Source organism: Tamandua tetradactyla, chromosome 16 (assembly GCF_023851605.1).
Source record: "Tamandua tetradactyla isolate mTamTet1 chromosome 16, mTamTet1.pri, whole genome shotgun sequence".
Lineage (NCBI taxonomy): Eukaryota > Metazoa > Chordata > Mammalia > Pilosa > Myrmecophagidae > Tamandua > Tamandua tetradactyla.
The window spans coordinates 39,534,115-39,555,715 of record NC_135342.1 but is presented as its reverse complement, the minus strand read 5'-3'; the positions used below and the strand labels follow the sequence as shown (position 1 = coordinate 39,555,715).

Here is a 21,601-nt window from a genome sequence, read left to right as displayed (position 1 = left end):
ATAGAAAAATAACAGATATCACAGAGATTAAAGATGCAGTGGATGAAATAAAAAACATGTTAGAGACACACAACAGCAGATTTGAAGAGACAGAAGAAAGAATAAGTGGTTTGTAGGACAGGACAACTGATTTTGAATACTCGAAACTGCAAATGGCAAAAAAGATGGGGAAAATTGGATTGGAACTCGGGGAAGTGATGGACAAAACAAAATGCACAAATAAAAGAATCATTGGTGCCCGAGAAGGAAAAGAGAGGAGTAAAGGGCTAGGAAGAGTAGTTGAGGATATAATGGGGGCAAACTTTCCAACCCCTATAAAAGACATAAATATGCAAGTCAAAGAAGCTCAACAAACTCCAAATAGAATAAGTCCAAATAGGCCTTCCCCAAGACACATAACAATCAATCTGTCAAATGTTGAGGAGAAGCAGAAAATTCTGAAAGTGGCAAGAGAAAAGTAATCTGCTACATATAAGGAAAAGCATATAAGACTGAGTTCAGATTACTCGACTGGCACCATGGTATGATATATTCAAGAACCTGAAAGAGAAAGACTTCCAGCCAAGAATTCTGTACTCAGCCAAAGTGTCCTTCAAAACTGAGGGAGAGATTAAAATTTTCACAAACAAATCCTGAAAGAATTTGTCAGCAAGAGACTGGCCCTATAAGAAATACTGAAGGGACTTCTGTCAGTTGAAAAAAAAGAATAGAAAATTTCAGAGTGCATCCTACATAGTAAAAGATAAGTGTTGTTTTGATAAACTTTGGCTTCAATTTCGTGTATGCGTGTGTGTATTATTTATCTCAGGTTGCCTTTAAAATGTATTTCTTACTGTGGGAAATAGTCAAAAAAAGTTCGTAGCCTGTTGTTCTAAAGGGAGCAGACCCCCATTGGAGATATGCTCCAACCTTAGCAGGTGCAGACTCTCCTCTTGTACGCTTGCATCCACTGTGACCTTTGAGGGGTGGACATATCCCAGAGGTTTCCTGAAAACCTGGGGCTAGAGAACCCTTTACATCTCAGGAGCACTGGTGTTCCAAGAACAGCACATAGGGAAACACTTTGTTGGGTGTGGTGAAGAGGAGAGGAGAGTCTTGACCCTGTGCTGAGGGAGGCCACTCAGAGGGGAGGCAGCAGCTAGGGAGGAGCAGGGGTGTCTTCTCCAAGGACCCATCCTCCTGCAGTCACTTCAGCAGGAGCCTACAGAATCTTGGAACCCCACGTACTGAGAAGGGATGTTATAATGGAAAGAGAATGGGATTTGGAGTCAAACCCACTACCTAGTTTGTTGCTTTGTGATATAAGCGAAATGCCTATGGGGCAACTGCAGTTTAGAGAGGTTAAATGACATATCTCCCTCAACATTAAATATTATATAATATAGCACATATAGTAAGACCAAGCTGAGTGCCTGCCATGCACTTGGTATCTTCTCTCAAAGTCCTTTCCTTGCTTAAATTCCTGCTATAGTTCTATCACCCATTTATTGTCTATTATCTGCTTGCATGCCCCCAGGGATGAGGAGATCACTAGCTTTTATACCAGCTTTTTCTATGCCTGGGCAGCTAAATCTGTCTTCTCGTAGTCCACATTCATTGTTCTGGTTTTACGCATCAGGCCCTCTTTCACTTCTCCTTAAGGAGACTAAATATTGGGAAAAGGATGAGAAGAGTGGGAAGCAGAAGGTGTTTTTAAATTTTTTTTCCCAGACTCTATCTCCCCCTTCAGATTAGTCAGAGCTATTGGTTTCTGCCTGGGTCTATTACCAGTGTATTTTTCAGCTCCTTCTCTATTCTTTAGTGGGACCGCATAGCAGAAAGCTGGCACAATTGTAGATCAGAGCTTCTCATCGGAACTTGGCAAGTGTTACATGTTTCATTTGTGGCAGTAGTGTGAAATGTATCTTTCTGAGAAACGTGGGACTCCCTTGAGAACAATAGTTGACAGTGACTACCTTCATGTCCATTTTCCTTCCAGTGAGAGAGAGGGAAAAGCATAGATGTTGGTGTGCATTAAGGGGGCTCTAGACCTGTAAGGAATTTGGGGCCTCACAGAACAGCAATAAGTAGCTATGGTGAGAATGAATGAACAGGTGGACTGGAGAAGGGAAGAGCCAGGACAAACTGGGTTAGCATCCTGCAATCCCTGGGTTCCACCTCCCTTCACTCTTCTTCCAGTGAGTTTTAGAACTTGGTGTGGGACCAGCCTGGAGTCTGTCATGACAGGGTGGGAGTCCAGTGGGGGAGCCCGAGCAGGGGAAGCTTTACTTGCTGACTCCAGGGAAGTTCTATAGATGTAACCCTGGCTCAGGGGCCAGGGAAACCCAGGGACTCTTTAGAAAAGACAAAGATGTGACCAGCTCAAAAGCTCCAGCTTTCTTCTCTATGGAAGACCCTCAAACTCTCTTTCTAACCCCCTGAGCTCTCAAATCCCTTGTTCAAACCTCCACCATTAGTTTGGAAGTTCTTTAAGGCTCAAACTCTGGTCTTATATGTTGGTCTTACTCTGTGCCTGGTAAGCAGTGATGGCTGAGCAATCATTTGTTCATTGATTGACCCAGTGAACAGCTGAGTGAATGGAAGAAAATAAGTCTGTGAACTTCAGGATGTCCGTGTGAGTCTTTCAGATTCTGTCATTCTGACAGTGGTCATGCTGGTTATGTAGTTCTCTAAATGGCTGAGACACAGGCTTTGGCTCATTCCTTTTCACAGCCAACAGGGGCAGAGTCCCTGGACAGTGAAGTGTACATTAAGCTATTCCTCTTCAGGAGGAGAGAATGTCACTCTTACAATAAAATGACAGTAAGACTTGGAAAGATCTTGGTGAAATTCTAGGTCTGTATGGGCTGAATAGGAACTGAGGGCTTGACTGAGAGAAGGGGTGAAATCTTCCAGTTCAGATCTCTTGGGGAAGCTTCTCCTTGGTGTGTGGGTGGGTATGTGCAATGGGTAGTGCCACACCCTACCTTGTGCATTTTCTTCCTATTTTTCCTGTGAGCTTACTAAGCTCCATGATTTGGTCTCTCCCATGAGGCTATAAGGCCCTTACTTACAGCAATCATTTCTATACCATCACCCTTGTCTCCATCCCCCACCCCCAACCCCCAACCCAGTAAGCCTCACACAAGGCCTGTGTCCAATCCATGTTTGTCAAGTGAATAAGGTGTTTAAAGGCAAATGGTGTTTGAAGCCTCTGGATTTCCTGGAAGAGTCAGGACTGGAAACCTTACAGCCTTTTTCTGTGTTTTTGTTTTCCAGGAATAAGAAGAGAAATAACACACAGCTGTATCTGCTGACAGCAAATCAAATGTCATTATGTGTATGCTGATGGCAGGCTGTTTCTCATTTGCCCAAATTGCCAATCCCACCATGCCATACCCGTGTTGGATGTTTAGGGAAACAGATGACATGTGTTATCATGCTAAATAAGCTGAAACAGTGCCAGGATGGAGACAGAAGGTGTTTGTTTATTTTTAAGTGAAGCATGGCACTTGGAATGACTTATTGTGGTGGAGAAGGAAGGCACCCAGGGGAATGAGGCAGGGCTGAAGTGGAAGTTTATGAATTAGAGCAAATTACTGTTCCCCCAGCTGAGAACTACCTTCTATGGAACTATGATGGTACAGGTGATTCTTACCCCAGAAAATCCTCAAGTGACTTCTTGGACCTGTCAAAAAAAAATGTGGAGTACAGAAATCACCTACTCCGTACTGGAGCTTGCTCCATGAGGATTCCTCCTCAGCTCGCCTGTCCTGAACATCTGGCCTGGGCACAGGCTCTGGCTGGGTGAGTTTCCACCCAGAATCTAGGAAGGGTTGCCATGCAATGCTGCCTGTGTTTCTCAGTCACAGGAGGAAAACAGCCCGTGTATCAGACTTCTGAGGCAGCTGAGGGCTCCCATGCAGAGAAGAGATGATTTGCCTGGTTTATGTCGAGAAAGCAGGAGAAGCGGATGTTGGCATTGAGGCTTTGCAATTTTCTGGTGGCAGTGTAGCAGAGCAGGAAGTGATACTGGGAGCACAGATTCACTTGGAAATGCCATGATAGGGAGAGCATGCACCTCTAATTTTGTTTCAAGCTCACTCAAGCATTTACTTCCTTTTTATGAAAACCCCGCTTCTCATTAAAATTACTAGTTTAAAATTACAATCTTCTGTCGAGCACATCTAAGATATGACCTTTCTTCATTCTAAATGCTATAAAAATTAAGTTTTTCCAGGCTGTGGGCTACTCTCTTGGGATAGGTTTTTAAAAAAATGTACTGGATATTGCTTTCAAAGTTCTCTAATTGCCTAAATTAATAATGACTTTTTTCTTTGGCTCCTGTAAGGGACAAATGAATTTGAATCTCTCTCTAAAGAATTGAATCTCCAGTTATCTCATTCTGATTACTTTTTGCATTCAGTATAGAATTTGAAATAATCTGCAAGGTCACCTCTTCCATCCTCGTCCTCCTACTCTATCCCTTCCTTCTGACCTCTAGCCTCTAAGGGTTTGGTTGAAAAGAAGAAATAGAAGGAAAGTCCCTGGCCTTTTTCATACTGAGATTGGATACAAACCCTCATAGACTGGGCATTGCTCATTACATTGAGCAAATAAAACTTTTGGTTTTATTACAAAAAGAAACAATTCTCCTTAGGGAAATTACACCAAATAAACAGAAGTATGAATCCCTTATATTTTATTGCTAAATGGACTCACCATCCTTTTAAAGACAAAAATTTTTAAGAATATCTGGCTTTCATGCATGTGCTCATGTACATGTCATGGCCAGAATGACATTAGCTAAAATACACAAATGTTGCCTTAAGAAAACCAAAAATTTAAAATAAGCAACACACACTATCTAGTCTTCTCAGGAAAAGGCACAGTAAGAGGCTGACAACTTATTTTACATGTCTAAGATTTTCATGTTAAAGGAAATAGAATGTAGTTATTGACTTTGAAATGTGTAGGCATTTGCTTAATTCAGAGATTGAATCTTTGCTAAAATGGGCAGTTAGGATGATGAAAGAAATTGACTTGTACCATTTAATGAGCAATTTGATCTTTTCAATATAGAAATAACTGGTGCTGTGGATAGCCTTTTTATTCTTTTGAGAGCCCCATAACCAAGAAATCTTTCAAATGATCATTATACAATGAATGCCTTGAGGCTTTGAAAAATATTTATTCTGAAATTACGATAAGCACAAAATGAGTCACCAATGCAAAAAAAAAAAAAAAAAAAGAAGAAAAAAAAAGCCAATAAACACTAGGCAGTAAACTCTGGTAAATTTTCCCTACTTAAAATAATTGGACAGATACTTTTTTGCCTTTTTTTTTTTAAGTAATAGTATCTAAAAGGATTTAATGTTCTCATTCCTTTGGAAATGGAGCTGAATATGTTTCTTATCTTAAATTCAAAAATTGGAGTAGGAAGTGATGTAATATGATTGGGAGAAGCCCAGTTTCATTAAATTATAGCGTACCAAATTAAGTATCATATAAAGATATTCTCTAGAAATCAGCACTAGTTTCTGAATTTAAGTTTTGGGTTAGTGGGAAGGGATATTTTCAGTAGTATACACGTGACTGAGATATTTCCTATCATTGAATATCAGTGTGCTCCCTCACCTTTCCCAGTCCACTCACAGCTAGGTGGGGCTGCGTGACTAGTTCTGACCAGTGGGCTATAAGCAGAAATGCCGAACTAAGAACTAATCCCTAGCCCCAGTTTTTTTCCTCCTCTGCTGTGGTAATCTGGAAGCCAGATTTTGATGTGGTGGCGCCACAAATGTGAAGTAGCCTGGATCACTGAGTCGTTGCACGGAGGAGAGTTGCGCTGTAGTTAGCCAGCATCAGAATCTGTATGAGCAGGAAATAAACCTTCAGATTTGAAGTCGCTTAGTTTTCAGGGTTAAATGGTTCCTACAGAGTAGCCTAGGCTATTCTGACTAATAATCTCATCATAGGGTGCTGTGAGTAGCTGATGGAGTCCAAATTCCTCTTTGTGCTGTAGTAAATAGCTGCCCTATTTTAAAGAAAGTATTGCTCTTTACAGAATGATGGGTGAACCAGCACATTAAGGCAAAATAACCAGTTAATGATTTCTAAGGATAATTCAAGTGACTAATTCAAGGAAACAGTAGTCTACCATGTGTTCCTTTAAGTGACAGATTCCCTGTGCCCACTTGCCTTGAGTTAGCTTGTCCACCTTGCTGAAGGTTGCTATGCAGCCAGGCAGCCAGGATTGCCTGGGGAACTGGAGGTCACTCCTTATGTCCTATAAAGAGTGGATCTGTAGTGATAGGACCTGGGCTCTTTGCTTCTCCTGCCACCAAGTCCAAGGCTATCACAGTATCATGGTTCCATAGAACCCATAATGTCCACGGTACTGGAATGACCTGCCATCTTGGAGAGGCTGTGTGCACACACGTTTCAACCAAAGGCCTTTTACCAGAATCTTTCCCAAAATCAACTTTTTTTTTCATGTCTAATTAATTTTCTTTGGTACCCCTCTCTACTGAGGAACAGAGACACTGATTGACTTGACCACTGGGAACTGAATATAATACATCTGCCCTTTGCAGATGTGGCCCTGTCGCCTTTATTCCAATGAAGAGGCTCCTAAGGGAGTCTGATTTCAGCCAATGGTACCTATGAAAAAATAAAAAATAAAAAATTAGATTTCATATTTGATTTAAATTTTCACATTTGGCTTAACTCTATATCTCTATCATTAATATAGGTTTTATACCTATACAGAGCCAAATGATTCCTTTTGGAAGTAAACCAGAGCTAGAACTATGAGTTTCATGTGTTTTAACTTTTTTTATGCCCTGCTATTAGTGTCAGACTTATATATAAAAAAGCAAAAAACAAAAAACAGTGTGATGGTGAAGAGTGTGAGTTCTGGAGTTCGACTGGCCTGAGCTCAAATGCAGTCTCCCTCTCTCTAACTGCGTTATCTTGGCCAAAAGCTTAACTTCATAGAGTCTCCACTTGCTGACTATAAGGGGGGGTGATTTGAGAGCCTTTTTAGAGAGGTGCTATTTGGAGATTTATATGTACTCAGAACTGTGCTTTGGATATGAAAGCATTCAATACACAACAGCTGCTTTTTTAAAAAAAATATTATTTTGGAAAGAAAGAAGACTATAGAATGGCTTATGGATAGTGGTTATGGGAAAATAAGGAAATAAAAGATGCCCCAGCTCCACCCATCTTTCATCTTACTTCACACTTAAGTTGTAATACTGAAGGCAAAAATGTGCTGGAGGCCTGCTCTGTGTGTATATGAGTGTGCACACGCATGTGCTCACACATGGGCACACAAGAGGGTATTGTGCAGCACCTGCCAGAAGCAGGGGCCATCTTCTTTTAGTTCAGTCTGAAGGCTGCTGCAGGTGTAATGAGCTACCTGGTCAGGTAGTCCTGGGCTGATGTGGGAGTAGGGCAGCAAATAAGATAAAGTTTTCTCCCATATTTAGGTAAGGTGATTGAGGTGGATAGTGGACTAGCAGGCATGTCAGTAATTACAACAAGAGGAAAGGCTTCTGGCTAGGTGCCAGACAGCTTTGCTTTCCTAGAGAACTTGGGGGTTGGGGTATAAGGATGGGGCTCCTTCCTTGTCAGTTGCAGCTGCCTTGTCACTGTGAGGAGGCAGCTAAGTGGAGATCAACACTTGACACGAAGCTTCTCAAATCATCTCGTTGCTAGTCGTTCCGCAGTGTGTGTGGGAGGGGTGGTGTGAAGATGGTCTTTTCTCTTTTGGATGCACTGGAGAGGTGTGTGTTGATGGTCTCACTGTGGGGGCCTGGCTGGACCTGCCTGGAGGATGGCAACGTAAGGAGTGTTTATCCAAAACCCACAACTTCACACTGTACTGCACCATTGGAATGCAATGTGCAGTGACTTGAGGCAAAGTAAAGTGTAACCTCGGGTGCCCTTGGGATAGCAGGAAGTGGTGAAAATCAGATTGGGGAATCTCATTTGCTTCGTAGTAACTGGAGTGAGACATGCGTGGCTTTTATTGTGTGCTAAACTCTATTACTCCGCAGGCATAAATAATGTGATGTGGATGAATTTACAGCCTAGCACCTGTCAGCTGGGAGGGAAAACATGGGCAGGCACGTTATTAATCACCTGGGGATTAGCTGGAGCAGTGGGATAAGCCAGGCATGACATTTTCCAGTGTGGCTCATGCCGTGTAGGAGAGCTTTTTTAGGTTGTACAGAGGTGTTGCCATCTGAAGTTTCAGATATAGTTGTTGGCAAATTACTGACCTCATTCAAGATTTATTTACATATATTAAAGGAGCCTGAGTAGCATGCCACAGTTTTTAAAGGGCTTTTACATTTCATGTCGTACTTGATTCTCACATGAACTCATGAGGGCTTCAAGCAAGGATTGCTGCCCAAGTCTGTAGATATCAAGAGAGTTTTGTATGGAGCCCTGGGCTTGCAATTAGACTGGGCAACCCAGAGCAAGTCACTTCACTGCATATGTAAATGTCAGAGATTGAACTAGAAAATAGTTTTTCAGGCACAGCATCACTGATATTTTGGGCTAATAACTTGCTGTGAAGGGCTGTTCTGAGCAGTGCAGGATGTTTCAAAGCATCCCTGACCTCTCCCCACTAGATGCCAGTAGCATCTCCTCCCAGGTGGTCAATGTCTCCAGGCCGTACCCAGTGTCCCCTGGGGGGATTAAACGCTAGGCTGAATAATGTCATATTAATGCACTAGGTGATCTGGATTTTAATTTTTTCTGTACTTCACATATCTGCCTCAGGGAGTGACTGGGGGCAGGCTAGTTACTGTAGCAAAGATGACCAAGCAGTCACCGAGTCATTTATAATGACAGCTGGGGTCCACTGAAAACCTGACACATTCTTCATACCTGCTGAGCATTTCTTATGCAGACCTTCTGTGACAAAGGTGTCAGTGTTTTTTTTTTTTCTCCCTTTTAAAGATAAGAAAGCGAAGGCTCAGAGATGATGCAAATGTTTGTTGATTTTAACTGGAATTTGAACCTGGATCTCTCTGGTTCTATTAATTTTAATGATGGTGGGATTAAAGATGCTGTGCTGGGTTGAAACTGTTGTGCACCCCAAAAAAGCCATGTCCTTTAATCCTGATGCAATATTGTAAGGAGGGACCTTCTGATTAGGTTGTTTCCATGGAGATGTGACACACCCAAATGTGGGTGTAACCTTTTGATTAGATGGAGATATGACTTTGCTCATTTAAAGCGGGTCTTAAATGATTTACTGGAGTCTTTAAGAGAGCTCACAGAGACATAGATGCAGACACGTGGAGATATTTCGAGTGTTGATGGAGAAAGCTTAGAGGCAGACATTAGGAGATGTGGAGGAAAACACCAGAAGGACCTATAGGATCTGCAAGAGCCATTTGAAACCAGAAGCTGGAGAAGAGCTCAGCAGATATTGCCATGTGCCTTCCCATGAGATGCTCAGCAAGCCAGACCCAGAGTTTTGTCCTGGAGAAGCCAAGGGAGGATCCACAGACACTTAGAGAGGAAGCCACTGGGATCAGAAGCCCAAAGCTCTGAACTGGGAGCAAGGACCAGCAGATTCCGGCCACGTGCCTTACCAGCTGACAGAGAAATCCTGGATGCTATTCGGCCTTTCTTGTTGAACCCAAGGTATCTTTCTCTGGATGCCTCGGTTTGGACATTTTTAAAGGTTCAGAACTGTAAACTTGTAACTTAATAAATCCCTTTATAAAAGCCACCCCATTTCTGGTATAATTGCATTCCGGTAGCATTAGCAAACTAAGAACAGGTGTGGATTTGGGAGCCACAGTGCCTGGGTTCAAGTCCTCGCTGGTGAGCTACGTAACCTTAGGGGGACTCTCTAATCTCCCTCCAAGCCTATGGGAGAGGTATTATTGTTAGCATCATTTTACTTCATTACTTGTGAGGAAACGGAGGCATTGTAAAACACTTAGAATGATGCTTGGCATACAGTGAGTGCTATAAAGTGCCTCTCCGCTCTATTCCTGCTTCTTTAGTACCTACTGGAGTCACAAAGAAAATACAAGTCCTGGTTTTTGACTGCCTTGGGCATCTAGAGCAGTAGGCAGGGGACAGTCCTGTGACAATGCCCTGTAGCGATGGGTGCCATGCCCAGACCCATTTGGATCCTTTTACCTGTCTGAGTGCCCCTTCCTCAGCATACACATTCTTTGGCTTTGATGGGCATGTTTTTCTTGGTGCCCTGCTTTGGTGTTCACCCACAGGTGCAGAGTGCTGAGAGTGGTGTTCCTGGGTGCTCGTGTCTCTCCACCCTGGCCCATTGCCAGGGCCTGACATGGGTTGGAGCAGGAAGCCCAGACCCTTTATTACAAGGCAGGACACTCCAGAGTTACCTTTCATGGCTGGCACTGGGCAGAGGGTAAAATGTAACTTGTCCTGAAATTGCATTCTTACTTGGTGTGCCAGCTTGAAAGGATTATGTTCCCTAAAAAAGTTGTGTTTTAATCCTGATTCATCCTGTGGAGGCAGCCTTTTCTTTTAATCTCTATTCAGCACTATCGGGTGGAAACTTGATTTGATTTTCTCATGTGACATGCCTGATTGTGGGTATTAACCTTTGATTAAAGGGAGATATGACTCCACCCATTCCAGGTAGATCTTGATTAGTTTATTGGAATCCTTTCAAAGAAGAAACATTTTGGAAAAAGCTTCAGGGCCATAAGAGTCATGAGAGCCCACGCAGCCAGAGACCTTTGGAGATGAAGGAAAATGCCTCCAGTGGAGCTTCATGAAACGAGAAGCCTGGAAAGAAGCTAGCAGATATCACCATGCTTGCCATTTGCCTTTAGTTGAGAGAGAAACCCTGAATCTCATCGGCCTTCTTGAACCAAGGTATTGTCTCTTGATGTGTTAGATTGGACATTTTTATAGCTTTGCTTTAATTTGGGTATTTCCATGGCCTTAGAACTGTAAACTAGCAACTTAATAAATTCCCCTTTTTAAAAGCCATTCTGTTTCTGGTATATCGCATTCTGGCAACTTGCAAACTAGGATATTTGGCTTCTGCCTTCTCTGTCTTCTCCCTCCCTCCTGGCTCTCCTGGGAGCATGTCCATGCCAAATTCCTTGTATAGCTTTTGGGGACCAGACCTTGTGCAGGCCCCAGGGTCTGAACAGGGGGACAACCCAAAGATAATAGAGAGAGGCCACTTCTCTTTTCTCTTCTGATTTACACACATAATTTACCTGCTGTGGCTGCTCTCCAGGCAAATGTTTGAAAAGCAGGATCCAACCTGAAGAGAAGAATGTTCTGAAATGAGGGGTGAATCCTGAGTGCCTGAGGGCATCTGGAAGAGGGAGGCCTCTCTGAACCAGGTTGGTCAGAGAAGATATTCTGAACTACAGAAGGTTGGAGGGTCTGAGGGTGGGCTTTGAACAGGTGGACTTTGATGATGCAGAAAACCCAAATGCATGCATCTGATTTTAGTCCTCCCAAAGTCATGTCCTTGGCATTTGCTTAATATGCACTCAGCCTGAATTAAGACGCAGAGTAGCTCTCTCAGAAGGCAGTGGCCAGTGTTTCTGGTTCTACTCTGTGAGCCTTTCTGGCGCCTAAACCTGCCCTTCTGTCCCTTGTCTCACTCCTCTCTGCAGTCGGTCCTGAGGAGAGAGTGTGATTTCGCTCTGCTGGGCTGACTTGATGAATGCCAAGGCTATGGAGGCTTGGGGTTTAAGTTCTGTGACCTTTCCCGAGCCTCTCTGCCAAGCTGGTACACACACACACACACACACACACACACACACATACACACATATGCATGGGAGGCTTGCTATTTAAAGGAACCCTGGAGTGAGTCCTTTGGAAAGTTAAAAATCCTTTCTGAATGGGGACAATTACCCCGGTCTGCTTTGTCAGACTCAACTGCACAGTGGAGAAGGAACTTGAGGGTGCTCTCAAGGTCACAGATAAGTTTGTGTCCGGTTGAGAGGCCCAGGTGTTTCAACTCCCAAACCATGGCTGTCACCTCCACAGTCCTGTTTCTATTTACGTACTTACTAAAATCCCAAGCATTAGTTTTCCTTAAGCTGAGGTCATTTTTCTCTTTCTCTCACTCTGCAGAGCACTTGTGTGCCAGTCCCTGTGCAGTGCGACATGGCAAGTTGTGTAAATGGGGACACCCCTCAGGGGCTCTATCAGTGTTGGGACTTCCCAGCAAATGTGATCTTGGGTGTACCCAGAGTAGTGGAGGCCCTTCTGGAAAATACCCTAGAGCCAGGCTTTCAAGCCACCATAACAGCAATAAACTAGGGGGTCACAGGTTAGCCCACCTGGGCTTGGTTTGGTCTGGCTCACATATTGGTTGGAGCATTTTGAATTAGTTGCTGACATTTACAAGTTGTGGATTTCACATGACATCCAGATTTCCAGTGTCTCTTGAAAAAACAAATTTTGGCTACTCTAAGCCTGTACCCTACTCTGGATATGAGTAGACGTTGCCTTATTCAAGTCAGAGCATGTACATGCCAATTTACCACAGTCCCCACAACTCCCTACTGCCTTACACCTGATCTGCTTCCACCTTTTATTGTGTGTTGCCTGGAGGCTTGAGGCAGGGTAGCATCAGGACCAAGAGCATGGGCTCTGTTGCCAGATGGTTGTGTTCACATCTCTGCCTTTCCTCTTCCTGACTGTGTTCGCTTGTGCCAATTACTATGTATTTCGGTGTCAAAGATTTCTCATCTGGAAAATGCATCTAAGAATAGAGGCCACTCATGGGGTTGCTGAGGGGAATAAATGGATTATCATAAACAAACAACTGAGGACAGTGGGTGGCACATTGTGAGCCCTTAGTAAATATTAGCTTAGTACTAGTGTCCATCTTCTACCTGGTATCAGACTGCAGTTGCAATTTGGCAGCCATTCTGCTTCTGCATCAGGGGCTCCTTGGGGCTTTGGTAGGATATGTGAGAAATGACTGTGCTAGTTTGAGCTACATCCTGGGTCTGGGGGAAAAAAAAAAGGACTAGTTGAGACTTATTCTCAACAATACCTCTCAGAGTTCAGAAATCTATTTGGTTGCTGAGAGGTGTCCCTGCAATACAGATTTGTGTCTGGATGCTAAAGGGGACTTTGCAACACCGAAGTGCCATGTTAGATCTCAGGAATAGTGAGCCCAGGTTACAAAATAGCTCCTATTGACCGATTGAAAATAAAAGCTGCTTCTAGAAATGGACACATCTGTTTCCTCATAGATCTGTCATTGCTTTTCTTCCTGGAAGAAAAAAAAAGGAAGGCAAGAATAGGAAGCTAAGACTGACAGATTGTTCGTTGCTATTCCAGCAACATCCCTCGATGCATCCACATCCATTTCATCCCACCCTAGTCAGTATATTTTCACCAGGCAATGATGCAAAAATGTCTGCGCACTCCAATTTTATTGTAGTCAGGCAGCATTTACAGGTTTGACTTTCAACTGACCATGGCAGGAAGTCTAGAAGCAATTATAACCAACACCTGCTATATCTGTGTTTGGGCAGGAATGACTGATTCCCGGCCTTCCGTACAGGAGTGTTTCCTATCAGTGCAGAATAATAACAGTGACACTCCTGCTTCCTCGCTATCTGGAGGAGCTCAAGGCACTTCATTCTGAAAGCCCTCAAATTATTGGCATTTCTTTCAGTTAAGATATCAAATTAGTGACTGGAAAGGAAAATGTTGAAGATGGTTATTGTCGATATTAAAAGACAAGTTTAAACCATTTCCACAGAACATGTCTCATGAGTGCAAAAGTATTTGAAGAAAGAAAACTATTGATCCAAAAATTGAACCAAATCTGAATTTAAACAGACAATGTTTGTGGCCACTGATATGCCAAGATCAAAGCTGCTGAGAGAATGCAGTTTTTGTAGCAGTGATTTCCACCCTAGGTTTTTTTTTTTTTTTTTTTTTTTTGCTATTGTGTGAAATGATTTTTGATTCCGGGAAATCTTTATTTCTACTGGCTCTAGTACTTCTTGGGATAGTTGAGGGATTCTGGCAGGAAGGGTGAAAGGATATGGGAGTTGGGCTGACCACAGGAAATCATGTGTAAAGGGCTTTTTCTCACACAGAAGCAGGCTAGGTTCACCACTGTTTTGTATAATAATAACTCCTGGCTCTTACTTGGCACAGCTAAGTCCTAAGAGGCAAATGAATGTGAGAAACACTTTGGGGAGCTCCAGGCATTTCTCAGCTACTATCCTGCACAGCTCAGTTTTATTTGGGCCACAGTTTTACTCTCCTTCTGTTTTACATGGAACTAAAAACAGCTATACACAGGGCCAGATGGCCTGCAGATCCCTAGGCATACAACGGCTCATGTTTGGGAGATTAAATCTGCATGTCTCCCAGGCCAGCCCAGCTGGGCAGTGGGGTTGATAAAGTCAGAGCTGGTGGAAACGGATGGAATCTCCCACTGATCGGGGACTGAATGGCTCTTGGGTCTCGGATTTCCATTACACGTGTCCCTGAATCACAAAGCAGGAATTGGGCTAAAAGTATTTAAGAATAAGGTAGAAACTTGGTTTGCGAATCCACTCTCTGAATGAGATATTTCAAAGGAATTCATGCACAGACGTTTCAAAATGCAGCACAGCAGGGAAAGTGAAAGACACGATCTTCTTCCTTGTCTCTCTTTCCTGGCTTTGGTGGATTTCCAGGGGGCCACCCTGAGTTGAATGCCGGAGTTAAGTTTAAAGAGCTTCTAGTTCTGAGACTCTTTCTTTTGTAGGAGGGCTCGATTTCTTATCTTGCGACAAAAACGCCGGGCACAAAGATTGGTGAGCCCATGTCTTTTTCCTGCGACCTTTGCCTTTCTCCCCAGATACACCCATGAAAGCCGAACCGCTCTTGCCTTCAGATTCAACTCCCTTTCCACAGGAAACATCTGAAAGTTTTATTAGAGCCCTCAGGTGTTGCAGTCAGTCTGTCCAACCTCAGGTCTCTCAGGTTTTCAAATTTCAGTGCCTGCAGGCCACGGCAGGGAAGACCCACAGACTTTGTGGGTGATGACAGGGATTGGAGGGGACTAGGGCCACTGGGGGAGCCCCGCATGCTGCCCGCGTGGAATGACTCCATCTCTGTGTTGCCACATGGGAATGTGGGCCCAGCCTTGCAAGAAATGCATATTTTTATCTAACCCCCCCCCCCCAATTTCACATAAATTCAAAATTTTGAAAACCACTCAGTGGGCTAAAGAAAACATGTTTGTCAGGCAGTCATTTTTAAATTTCTGCTTTGGAAATTGGAGTAATTGAGAAGTGTTTTAGGAAAGAGGCTATGTATTCCAAATGGCCATGGGCAGGTGGTAAACTGCACCTGTTAAGGGGCCTCTGCACCACTCCAAAGAAAGAAGTGGTGAGGGCCAGACTATAATGATAAACAGGACTTGTATTGGAGAAATACTTCTAAACTAGAATCCCAAGTTTTAGATACTCCCTGGGTTTGAGTGGGATTAAGAGGTTGAGAATGACTCTGATACCGAGTTCTCTATTGACCTTGGCCTGGAGTCAGACCTGCTAATACCTTCATACCTATGCTTGGTTCTCACAGCCTCTCCTAGTGCCCATTTGCATTGTTGCCAGCCTTTGGAGCAGCTACCATGCCCAGGCACTTTTTGCAAAGACAAGAAGATGTCTCTCTACCCTCAAGAATAGGTAGTTTCAGGATGATGGATATGAGATACCATGGAAAGCAAATCTCTTATCTTCTATGGTGCACAAAACATGCTGTCACAGTGAGGACTCATAATAATCCCTCAGTTTCCTAAATTGCTTTACTGCTGCTTTTTTAATTAAGACCCATTAACTTGTCATATATTGATAACAGGGATGACCCTGAAATAGATGGATAAATTAAAGCTCTCTTGCGTTCTGTGCTTTTATATGAATGTGTTAATTATTTTTGTCATTAAGGAGAGTGATGGAGGGATGGAGAAGTACTACATGGATTTTGACAAAGTGTTGGTGTTTACTGCTGGAAACTTAGCGTGTGTCAGAAATAATACTTCACCCTTTAATTTCATAGGCAGCACCCAGGTCCCGAGCGAGGATGTGTGGTACTAAATAGCTGCATCACAGAGGCTAATGGGGGCATGGAGGATCCATGATTTTGTTGTGGCAGGCACACACTCACATTTGGTGGAGGCCAGATCTGCTCTGCAGATGGGTTCTGTTTGCATGCATATGGTTGACTCACACTAGTTTTTTTCCAATAAAACAATGATTGATTGACATTTTAAAATAGGGAAATTTCACATAAAATCTGGATTTATGAAAAAACTGGAAGGTCTGACATCACTGGCTTATATCCTGGATGACAACAAGAGATGAGGAGTGACTTTCATGAGACATGTACCAGCCATTTCACCGCAGTCCCCACCACTCTCCACTTGACCCTCGGTCACTGACCCTAAGTGTTGTTGGCCATTCGTCATTATGCTTGTGCAGTTTTTGTTTGTTTCTATGGTAATATTAAGGAGCAAATGGAAATATTTCTGGTATGTATCAGTAAACATATAAATGCATGTATATTTTTTAGTAGAAAAAAATAAAGACCAAGAAGGGTCATGTTTTTTCCAGAAAATAGAGAAACTGTATCTGTGAAGGAGCGATGGCTGAAGCTGGTCTGGTGTTGCACAGAGCCAGCCTTGAGCAGTGATTGCCCACCCATCAGAGGGACTGGATCTGAGTACCTAATGCTTGCTTTCTAGTCACATGTAGCTATGAGTTAGGGGGTGCAGGAATTTAGGATTGGATTTCCAGAAACAAAGTTGTAGTGGTACATAATAAATTGGGTCAACGTATCAGGTGATGTCCATTTCCATCCACAGGGTATTTATTTTGTGCCTGCTAGGTGCCCAGGCCACAGTTCCTGAGGTCACCCACATTGTGAAATCGGGAACATTCCAAAATTACTGAAACCAACTTGGGAAGCAAGGCACATCCAGCACTTCAAATGTAAGTGCTTCCAGAAAGCAAGCCCAGGACGGGGGTCCCATCAGCTGGAAAGTGCAGAAGACTCCTAGGTGGCCGCAGGACATGAGTGCTGGGAAGCCTGGCTTCCCACTTTGAGGGGCCCCTGGCTTCGGTGGTTCACTTGAACGGTGGGCCCTTAGCTCAGGGCCAAAGAATACTGATGTTTCCAAATGATCTGCTCATTTTAGGGTCCCAGAGGAACATTTTGAGAACCCCGGACTTTGGGCTTTGGCTTCTGAGCAGGGGGAAGCTCTGGAGAATATGAGAGGGACTCTCTGAGGCAGCGATGATGGGGAGGGCTGGGTTTGAGGACTGCTCCCCCATCTGCCACTCTCCTATTTCTGCAGGGCTCTGAGGTGGGGGTGGGGGTGTCATCCTGTCTTTTAAAGGATCACATAATGTAAGTATTTTCCGCCTCAGGCTTTGTTCATAGAGGCCCTCAGGCTAGCCAGGGGTGATTTGCAGGAGCTTCCTGACAATTCTTTCTTTAATTTTTTACCTCCCATCGTGTACACTCGTTGGACTTGAGCTTCAGACAGCACCACTGAAGAGGAGGGGTGGGGCTGGCTGGCTGGCACTTGTCCCCTGGTTCTCACAGGAGGACTGGGCAACCTCCCTGCAGTGGCTGCCAAGCCCCTGCTCCCTCCCCCCACAGGCTTTGAACTCTGAGCCTCAAGTCTGACTCAGGAATGAAAGAGCTGCTTCTGCTGAATATAGGGACAGCAGGAGCCAGAGGCAGGTGTTCCTGGCCTCAGTCCAGCTGGAGAATTTCCTTGCCTATTCCCTCTGCCCAGTGTTTTTGAGGGTCAGGAACACAGTGACTGCTGGACTGAGAGGCAGGGTTGTGGGGTGAGAGCAAATGCTGGACCTGTCTGTGACTCTGGTGAGCCAGCTCTGTGGCCTTGGGCCAGCCCTGAACCTCTCTGAGTTTGTCTCTTCATCTGAAAAGTGGAGTTCCTCCACTGTCCAGCCTGTAGGTGTCACTGAGCTCTTGGGAGGAGTCACTAAGAGAATAATTCAAAAGGCTTTGTCAATGGCAGAGGCAAAATAGACATGAGATGGCGGTGAGGATCATGAGTGAGATAATGCCAAGGACTCATGCTCTCCCATCCAAGGTTGGACCACAAATGGCTTCCTCCTGAAGCAGGAGCCTTCCCTTGAGCCTTGTCTTTTCTCCTAATGCTGTCTTACCATTTCTCTTTCATATGCTTCCAAAGCTTCTTTGCATCCTGATGATGCCCAGCTCTGGCCTTCAGCCATTCCTTTAGAAACCACGTGGTTGATGCTGACAAAGGTAACAGGCATGAAAGTGCTTTCAGCTTTGATCTTTTGAGAAAGGCTGCTTTTCCTGTGTCTCCAGTCCTCACCAGCCCTCCATGGCCACCCCATGCGTCCTGTCTCAGGAGAGCAGCCCATCCTTGACGTGGTGTCTGGCCTCTCACCAGCAGGTGAGGAAGTTATGCTCCTGCTTTGGTGAGTGAGAGTGGGCATTTAGGTTCCACTGCATGGTTAAAGGTCAGCTCCCATCTCTGGTCCGTACCTGGTAAGTTTATGTTTTCATTGCTCACCTGTTGAGTGGTCTGGGCAGGCACCCCCATGGCAACCACCCACCTCCTCACTCACTGCCCCTGCTAATTCTCACCCTGGCCTGCAGCCAGATTTCAAAGAAAAAGAAACCATGTCCTTGGTATTCCCAGTCACTGCTCTCCTTGGTATTCCCCTTGCTTCCAGTCGCTATTCCCATCCCTGTTCCTTTTAGACAAATAATGCAGGGTTGGGAAGTGAAACATTGATAAAACCATTTGCACTGCAAGCCCAGATCCCAGTCCACTTCTTAATACCTGCATGGATTTGAGCAAGTTGCTTAACATTTTTTGGGGCTCAGTAAGTTCAGACTAGATAACAACCTCCAAATCTCAGTTTGAAATACCCAGGTTTCTTTTACACTCATGCTACAATGTGGGTCTGTGGTGAGGTGTGGGGCTCTCATTCATAAAGTCATCAGTCAGGGGCCCAGGTTGACGGGGGCTGTGGCCAACTCAGCATGAAGCTCCAGGGCTAGTCATGGCAGGGGAAGAGAGCAAGGGCAGCTCTCAGGAGCCTGAACAGGAGGCATTGCTTCCACTCATCTTTTGTTGGTCACACCAGCCATGTGGCTGTGCCTAACGTAAGGGGGTATGGAATTCCTTCTGGGATTAAGAAGTGAGGAGAGCCAGATATAGGAACATTTGTAATGTTTACTGCACTCGTTTTCATCTATGAAACAGAAATACTAATAATTGCAACTACCTCATAGCACTGTTGTAAAGTGTATATTTGATATTATTTGTTATATATGGTGTGTATTTAATATAGACTTGGTATTATTGCTGTTGTTATCATTATACTGAAATTGCAATCACTTCCTAGAATGTATACTCGAGGTGGAGGGTCCCTGAGAGGTCATCTAGCTCAGCTTCTCCAGAAGGCATGACTTGTAGAGTGAGGCCAACCCCTACTTGATTCCTGGTTCTGCCCTTTAATGGTTGTGTGACCTTGAGGTATTTGCCTGCTTTCATGTGCCTCAGTTTCCTCATCTGTAATTTGGGACTGATAGCTGTGCCAGTTTATAGGCTTTGGGAGGACTAAAGACTTTACCTGATGATGAATACAAAAGCAATCAGCTTACTACAAAAGAGCCTGGCTCTCAGTCACCACCTTTCCTCCCTAACTTGTGTCCCAGGGTCGCTTCCCTTTTGATCCCCATTGATTACTCACAGGAATGCCAACGTGTCACCCATCTGATTGTGGCTGCCCTGAAATCCCCCTCCACTGGCCTCTCCTTGCCATGCTGATCCTTGCGTCTGTTTTTAGGGATAGACATTTTTGCGGCAGCCCTCTCTATCCCGAGGCCTCCTGTGGGCAGAAGATGAGGGTGAAGTCAGCACTTTCCTTTACTGGCACCACTGTGCTGTCTGGCCTCTTGGGCAGCAGCCTCAATCACTCATGGGCTCCATGATGCACCCTTACGGTGGTCTATCTATCTCTCTATCTATCTATCTATCTATCTATCTATCTATCTATCTATCTATCTACTTATCATCTATCTATCTATGGCTGTTTATTTCTAAAGGCCAAACATGACTTGGTTGAGGTCACTCCCCAGGGCTACTGAGCCCTAGTGAATCAGGAGCTGTGCCTGTGAGCATTCTAGGAGGATTGCTGGCTGGTAAGCACAGGGCTCACAGCGGGTGCCCAGAGGTCTGTTTATTTTTTCCTGGCTGATCAGATTCTCAACTCTGGCTCAAATACTGCAAATGCTTAGCACTGTAATATGCGTAATGAGTGATAGAGTAGTGAGGAGCCTGGCGCTGAGGTCAGACTCTCTGGTTCCCATCCTGACTCTGCCATTTGTTAGTTGGGAGACCTTGGACTACCTCGTCACTAAAATAGGGATAATAACAGCTCCCATCTTATAGTGTGTGTGCTAAGTATTGAGAATAAGGTTTGCTGCATAGTAATTGCTCAATAATTGTAAGTTATAATTGTTGTTTTCTCTGGTGCAACATCCTCTACCAAATAACAATCGAGCCATGGACTAACTTCCTGTGACACTCCATTTGGCATAGTACTTGATGTTAGTTCCCCTGGCCTGGTTCCACGCATCAGTAGGGACAAATGCAGGGACCAGCATTCATGAACACTTGGTTTCTTTATGTTAGTTGTAATGAAACCAGAAGAAATCATCAGCACTTGAACACAGGAATCCCTATATCCTTCTAACCTTCTCCCATACCCTTCCAAGGTGATCTTACTCTTTGTGCCTCCTGGAATATCTCCGAAACCTCACCCTACAGCACCCTAATGCAGGGTTTAGGGTGAGGTTCTGGTGTTACTCTGTGCCCAATTACTGTTTGCTTCATTTGCATATGACATTCTTTATTATTGTATCATCAGCATGAAGCAAAGTCCCATAACTGGAGTGCCCAGGGAGTTGTGAGCTATCTTACATTCCCAAGTCCACAGCACCATTAACTGTAGCCTTCACCAACCTCTAAGGAGAGCCTTTTTTCATTTCTGTTCTCTCTCTCTCTGTTTTTTTTTGTATGTATTCTATATTTTTAGACAATTTTATTGAGATATATTCATACACCATACAATTCATCCAAAGTATGCAATCAGTGGCTCACAGTATCATCACATAGTTGTACATTCATCACCATAATCAATTAGTGAAAATTTTTATATTCTCATTCCAGAATGTAGGTAAGTTCGTTTTACCTCCTTCTATATAGGATGTTTCTTTCCTGGACAGCTCTACCCATCAGCTGTGAGCAAGTTCTTGCTTGCTCTAACCTGATGCTGTTTTCCTGTGGATCCAGCTATAGGTGTCAGCCTGCCTCTTGTAACCACCAGAAGTTTGATCCCTTTTCCATGCTTTGTTCCTTTAGACCAGGGGTTTTCCTCTGAGTGAGTTTTGTGTCCCCTATGGGAGTGGCTTGCATTTTGGTCAATAAGTACTGCTTTAGTCTGTGTGCCATGAGGCTTCTCTTCCCCAGGGAAAACATTCCCAGCTTCTTTAACCAGGCCTGAGCTAGCAGGGTGAAACTCCATCACCACCCTCGTCC

At 44.2% G+C, this 21,601-nt stretch overlaps 1 long non-coding RNA gene across 1 annotated transcript; it reads right to left on the bottom strand.

Annotated features, from left to right (window-relative positions):
- Positions 1–6,545: 6,545 nt before the first annotated feature.
- On the bottom strand, positions 6,546–20,901 carry LOC143660272 (uncharacterized). The gene is made up of 3 exons (XR_013163908.1): positions 20,789–20,901; positions 19,752–19,889; positions 6,546–6,639 (listed from the first exon to the last, which is right to left on the bottom strand). It is a non-coding gene; the product is annotated as an uncharacterized LOC143660272 (long non-coding RNA).
- Positions 20,902–21,601: the final 700 nt, after the last annotated feature.